Genomic DNA, 7,160 nt, shown 5'->3' on the forward strand with positions numbered 1-7,160 from the left:
AGCCCAGGCAGATTAAATCAAGATGCGTCAATGTGCAAAATCATTTATTCATAAGGCCTAGCCCTCCTTCTCTTTACCTACTACCGCATATGTGTTAAACTGCTAATGTCAGAGCTCGACTGGTTTGCTCATCATCTCACCCTTTTGTATTGGACAACGCAGTGTGGGGAAGAGATCGTATTTCTTACGCTTGAGTCAGTTGCAGAGTAGATTTGATCCTTGAGAGCGGAGTGGGACAGGCATGATTGCTCACTTTGGTGGGCATCACCCCTGTTAGCGGCTGGAGAAAAATGGCAGAAGGGCTGACAGACTTCTGCAAGAAGATGTTCACAGTGACAGTGACCATGCAAACGCTCTGTTATGGAGCACATCCTATATTCTGTCTGTCTGATGGATAAATATACAGTCATGCTCCAGAGCTGTCAGCCCAGCAGTCTCCATTTTCCTGAACACGCTGGTCAGTCAGGTGTTCTTTTAAATCTTTAAAAGATTTAGTACGAACAGGATTTGTTTGTTTTGTTCTGTTTTTTGTTTCCAGGACTCATTTAAGCTGCAGTATTTAAATTATCTGCCAATGCCAGGACAAAAGAACTATCCACGTAACCAATACTTGCTGAAGAGAGAGGCTCTCAGACTTGTTTCTGGAACAAAGTTGGCATGCGGTTGATCTCAGACAGGGTCTACTCAGCGCGGCTGACTGCTAAAGTGCTGCTATATCAGAAGATGACTTTTATCTTTCATGAACAATTAACATTTTTAAACCTTCCCTTTTTTTCCCTTCCCTTTTTCCCCCTCCTCCCCATCTTCCTTTTCACTCCTCTTCCCTCTACCCTGTTTGGTTCCCTTCCAGCCCCAGTCACAGATGTCCTATGAATATATTTAAGATGTTGCCAGAATGTGTTGCTTTGCTGTTAAGCAGAAGACTTGTAGCCACAGTGCACCCTGCTGAGAGAGTCACTTCAGGGGAGGGAGGGTGGGTGGGGAGAAGGCTGCTACTTTCAGACTGAAATCAATATCCATTGCTGGGCCTTTATAAAAGCATTCAACTCTGAAGAGCAAGAGAAACACTTATAACAGCCAGACCAGGGGCCCTCCTCCCTGCAGCTTTTGGCAGTTCTGACTGCAAAGCTGTTTTTTGCGGAGAGAGGACCCTTGAAATTTGACCATTATGAGCCAAATCCATCTCTTTCCTCTCCTGCCTGCTCTGCTAACCCTTTGGAAGCTAGATGTATATTGTAATCTCCCTTAACATCTGCTTGGCTGGGGAACGCTAGTCAATGAAAAGTTAAACCCTCTTCTGCCATAGTCCCAAGCGTGATGGCCTGGGGTTGAGATCCAGTCCCCCACTAGCGTGGAATGTTGGCTGAGGGTGGTATTTCACTAGCAAAGGGGTTGCCTGAACCAAGGACATTCTTCATCTTGTTGTTGTACCTGGAGCCAGTGTGTTGCTGTTGGCTTAGGAATCATTCTGTATGTGGGATGAAGTTTGAGGCTGGGGTGAGGAGGAGAGCTGGGCATAGCTCCTTTCTTTCCATCCCCTTTCCCCTCAGAGAGGCTGTAGCCCGGTGCTGGAAGTGGAAGCTGCTAAGAACCTTGTGGAGCTCTTGAGACTGAGCCATTCTAGCAGGAGTGGGGACACTACATGCATACTCTATCCACGACAGCAAGATTTTGCTCACATGCACAGCGGTGGGGCACGGTCCCCTGGTGATGGCAAATGGCTAAATGCATGTGGCCGTGAGTACGATCAGTAAAGTTAGCAGTAGCTTGAGGATAGATCTACAGCATTTCTGTGGCTGGCTCTTCCAGAAAGCATTAGGAGGGAGAGCCTTTGGTGTGCTTCCCTAACCTATGTGCATGCTGCATTACAGTTTAGGGGCACAAGACGATTAGCCCCTTTACTGATGGGGGGGCTGGATCTTTGCTTTGCAACTGAGGCTTTTGTGAATTGATGTAGTTTAAAAGAGAAAAGTAGCCCTGAAGAGGAGGGACATGGGGAACAATTCTCATGTCTCTGAACTAGACAGAGAGGTCTGGGAAAAACAGCTGTTTCTGCAGAGCTGAAATGGATTGCAGCAGGCCTGCATTTGGATCAGGAAAGATTGTGTAAACCAGTCCCTGGGTTATTGCAGGTTGGGCCCACGTGTTTTACTGTAGATCTTGAATAACCCCCACTGCCTTAGTAGGGAGTTGCTCCAGTCCCACAGTAGGAAATCAGGGCCCTTTGTCTCTGGGCTAGAGAATTTTTAAGCAGAATTAGTAACACCCTCTAAACTTGAAACTTGGCAGATGGGAAATTTTATTTAGCCATTCTCATCAACTTCACTTTGCTGGGGAAGCAGTTGCATCGTTTCTACATGCTTGGGATGCAGTTTTTCCACCAATGAAATTTTGCAAGGAGCTGAGCCAAGAGTCCCTAGAGAGCAGTCCAGAGGGCTTAAATCATTTTGGTGACAGCCAAGATGGACAAAAGGCGATGGAGTTATGGAGGAAGGGACAGCCAGTGCTTGCAGAGTAACTGGTACAGCTCTAAAAGCGCGTGAGCAGCAGTGTTAAGCACCCAGCTCCATATAATTTCACTGAGCCCGAAACTACAGCAGCGCTAAAGAGTGTCTCAGAGCATGTGGTGACACTCCTGTTTTCTGTTTGTTTGAACTACTATTTAACTACAGGTTAACTCTGTTAAGTACCGTTGACAGTATGACCTATGTCTGCAACGTCTTTAAAGTTCTGAGTCTCAACCATAAGCTCATCCGCAACTAATTGTGGCACTACTTTCAGGTCTAGGAAGGGTGTTTGGGATTTCAGGCAATTAACCATAGCAGACGTACTACAATCCCAAATCAAAACTGGCTGGGGAGTGTAGAGAATCAAAGTTAACATCCCAGACTTCCCTGAGCTGAAGTTCTGAGTCTTATGTGAACGTCGTTCGTCTAAGTTCAGTTTTTACAAGGTCCGCAGTGTGGTCACCTGTAGGCAGTTTATACAACCTTGGCTGGAGATTTAATAGTCATTTTCCATCCTCAGTTTGTCTCATCATCCTCTGTCTTCTATCTTCAGGTTATTGTAGAAAACAGTGATCTGTCTCCCCAGCCTCTGAAGGCTGCAGAGCTTTGTAATATTCTAACTGCGTCTTTGAGGATAATGCCTGAAAGGAATTCTTTTTTTTTCTTTTTTTCTTTTTTTTTCTTTTTCTTTTTTTTTTTTGCGCAAGTTAAGAGAATTTGGGAAAACTAAAAGACTAGTTGGCCACAGAGACAGCACAACTGCAGATTGTCATAGCCCTGCTGCTCCATGCTGCTGTTTTGTAACTTCTAAACACTGTAGGGTATTTGAGCGGTACTGTAGTTTGAACTCTGTGAACTCTGCTGTATAGAGCTGTTTAAGGTACAGTTTGTGAGCAACAGCTGAAATCCATGTTTGGCAAATGGTAAGAACAGTGTCTCATTGACAAGAAGGGACTGTGTCTGGGTACTTAAATGCAGAATTGCAAAAGGGAGAGGATTCCTACCCCAGTTCCTGAGTTGTACAAAGTTTCTGATCGCTAAGAAGGAAACTGAAGTTAACTGATCTAACTTGAACTTGAATCTGCCACAGCTTGACATTTGCTGGTGTTCATTGTGCACCCAGGGAGGAATGAGTAGATCTCCCAGTGTCAGAAGAAAGTGGCTCTTTCAGATGTCCTCCCTAAGGGGATGTGTGTGTGTGTGTGTGTGTGTGTGTGTGTGTGTGTGTGTGTGTGTGAGAGAGTGTGCAAGAGTGCATGTGAGAGAAAGGTTTCAGCATGAACTGAATGGATAATCCCTCAGCCAGGTTAGAGTAATTGCAGATTTTGTAATGAAAAGAACTAGAAGGTGCCTGCTAAAAGGAGATAAAAGCAAGGTTTGGAACTGTCTGTGGGCTGTAAGTGTTGCACATCACTTTGAAATGGAATGAAATAAGATGAAATACCTCTGCTGCGTAGAGATCGTCACTTCTCCCACAGGTAGGAAGCTCACAGTAGCCTTCCCCCTTGGACTATGGGATTGAAAGTACTGGAGGTGTGGGACATTAAGAGCAGGACAATCCATTATGGCCACCCCATCTCCTGCTTGTGACTCCTTTGGCAATGGGGCACCGTTTTGCTGCAGATATTTCTCATCCTCAGAGGAATACAGCTTGCTTTAAAATATGCAAATAGAAAATGACATGAAGGAATTTTGCAGCTGTCTCTTCTGGAGCAGCTCCCTCTGCTCCCCGTTAACCTTCAGGGACAGATACATTCTCTGTTGGAACAGAAGGATTCGGGTGACAATTTTAGAAGCCTGAGATCATCAGAAATGTTGAAATGCTTTAAACTTGTTTCTAAACTGGAAGCTGACTTGGACCACCATGCTCTACCTACCCTCCTCCTGCTCCAAAGGATCCTTTTTTTCCTTTTTCTTTTTCTTTTTTTTTTTTTTTGGAACACTGAAAAAGCTGGAGAGTAACATGCGCATTTCTCTACTCCCAGGTATGTGTTTCCTGCCCCTGCCATGTGGTCCTTTCTCAGTCTGAGCAGAACTCCAGGCTTGGGACTGAGGTTCTTGGCATCCCAACTCCAATGGGGAGTTGCAGATGTTCAGTGCATCTCCAGGTCGAGCTCTTTGCCTAATTCTGTTAGCTTCCTTTAGATGCCATTTTAGATTTGCTTTTTGTGGCTGACGATTCCTAAACTAGCTTGTGGGGGAGCATTTGTGGTTGACCCACGGTACTAGCTGCTCTTCCTAGCTAGGGAATCTGATGAAAAGGAGCAGCCAGTCTTCCTACTGCACACTAACTCTTAACTGAGGGAGGAAAAGGAGGAGATGACTCATGTGGTTGAAAGCTAGGAGGGGAGTGTGGGGATGGAGATGGATCTCTACAGAAGAGGGGACAATACTGAAAATAGCCTAGCTTGTGTACTTGGCTCAGAGGAAAGGAGGTTTTCTGTGAGAACACTGAAAATCATCAGGAGGTAATGAAGTAATGCCTCCAAGTGCCTGGTCAGTTGATGCCCCCTTTTAGATTGCCCTGGGGCATGAGGAGAGAGGGACAGTCTAAATTACACTGGCCAAGAGAAGAATGAACTTTGCCAGGGTCTCCAAGTGGCATGCATGATGCATCTGACATGCTGAGCGTTGCCCTGCTGCTGTTCCCCCAGAAGCAATAAGCAATAGCTTCTAGAAGGAGAGGGGAACAGCAGGTGACCCAGCTGTCCCCCAAAGGAGGTCTTCATATGAAATCCCTCCTTCCTCCTGCCAGCAAATCCCTGCTGGGTTGATTGGCATGAGGGGCCCACAGTCTGTCCCCACTTTTAATGCAGAGAATTATTTGCTGCAGGAGCAGCCGGTCTCTTGGGTGCGTTCCTTCTCCTCAACCTCAGCGGTGGGTTGAGAAGAAAGGTTACCTGCTGAGGCTGAGCATTTGACTTCCCCTTCTTTGCCCTTCACCCCATATTTTTTTTAATAAGGTGTAGCCTTCTGGCTACTGGCAAATTCCCAAAGCTTCTTTCCCAGGGTAAGCCTTGACATACTGCCAGTATGAATCATCCTTTGTCTTGTCAGAAAATTTTTCTCCTGACTTACTGCTTGTTCCCAAAGACCACTGGTTTTCCCTTTTGCCCGGTGCATATCCCACGGAAGTTGTCACCCGTGATTGATCCTCAGTGATGCTAAGCTGATCCTCTCAAAACTGCGGGGATTCTGATGTACATAGATGTACAGCCAGCAAAGATGTCTTTAACATCTGTAACCAGCTCCTAAAATAGGTCCCTTGTTTCAACAGCCTATCACCCTGAAAGTTACAGTGATTTCTGCTCTGGCAGGAAACAAATGCAGCTGTAGCCAGAAAAGCAAGCCTGAAACAGCAACCCTCCTCACACAGCGTCTCTACTCCATGTCTGTATTGTGAATTACAATCGGTTGCACTACAGGCAAAGTGTTTTGATGTGCTAGTGCTGTAGCACAGGTTTACGTATAAGCAAAGCCCCACATGCCGAGGCGTTACTGCTGGAGAAGGGTTGGCCAGCTTATCCCAAGCTGTTTGCAGAGCCAGCAATTGGACTTGTGAAAGGAGCTAGCTGTGAAAAAACTGGGCAGTTCAGTGTGAGATTCTCATGTTGCTTGTGAGAGCGTAACTATGCTTTTGGCTTTTGTCCTTCTCACGTGAGGCATTGCAGCGCTCACCCTATGCACAGTTTTAACATGGCACAAAAATATTTTGGACTTCAATAAAATTGAACTGATCCAGCTTCTCCCAATCATTTTACACCACTACCTTTATCAGAGCTCCATGCCTACCAGGCCAACCTATGCTGCATCACTCCTACCTGCTCAGACTGAGATGGATGTGGAAGTGGGAGAGGTGAGAAAGGACATGGTTTCTCCAGAGTTTTCTGTTTGTTACTGCTATATTTGTTATCTGGATTCTTAAGTAATGAGTGCTTTGAATTTTGTGATTATGTTACGGTGATGTGTAGTTAACGTACTAATGTTCACTTGAGCTAGGATCATGGTAACAGTGTGTTTTTTTTTTTTTTAACTGTTCAGAAAATAACTTAAATACAAATATAAAGATTAAGCTGTGAATCTCTCCTGTTTTCCTTTTGGAGTGAAGGACCTTGTCAAAATATAACGCCTCTGTGTTCTTTGAGCTCTGCTATGTGAGTCACACTTCTGGTGCCGCTGCACTGTACGTGCAACGTTTGCAGCATAAACATCTGGAAGTGCTGCTGCTGTACGGTGGACAGCTTTGCCCCAAGTCCTGGGTAGATGCAGCTTTACATGATGCACAAAATCTACAGTAGTCAGCTCCGTTTCCGAGCTGCCGGATGTCACTCGTTGATGAACGCAGCATAAAAGGCTGCCCTGGCGGTCAGAAGAAACACTTATTCCTAAAGCCACAGCATACTTTTTAATTAAGAAACAGTCTATTCATGGCCAATGGCCTCTAGCTGGGGCAAAAGAGTCCACCTTGTAAGTCAGAAAATGGATGTGACTGACACGTAAGAGCTAAACTGTCCTGCCCGTTAAAAAAGGGGGAGCACGCAAAAGGACTTTATGCTTTTCCGGATACTATTGCGAGCTCCTGGTTGAAGAAGCACAAATTTGTTTCATAAGCTCATCAGAATCCTGCTGCTCAATAATGAGTGAGTAATTGAC

At 45.5% G+C, this 7,160-nt stretch overlaps 1 protein-coding gene across 9 annotated transcripts in view; it reads left to right on the forward strand.

The window, feature by feature from the left end:
* BTRC (beta-transducin repeat containing E3 ubiquitin protein ligase) overlaps positions 1-6,587 on the forward strand; it is a 125,557-nt gene extending 118,970 nt beyond the window's left edge. For all 9 annotated transcript variants that reach the window (XM_068949822.1, XM_068949827.1, XM_068949821.1 and 6 more), the window contains one exon: positions 539-6,587. The gene's annotated coding sequence lies outside the window, so the exon portion shown is untranslated. The remainder of the gene's footprint in view (positions 1-538) is intronic.
* Positions 6,588-7,160: the final 573 nt, after the last annotated feature.

The sequence above is a fragment of the Struthio camelus genome, chromosome 7, assembly GCF_040807025.1.
Source record: "Struthio camelus isolate bStrCam1 chromosome 7, bStrCam1.hap1, whole genome shotgun sequence".
Lineage (NCBI taxonomy): Eukaryota > Metazoa > Chordata > Aves > Struthioniformes > Struthionidae > Struthio > Struthio camelus.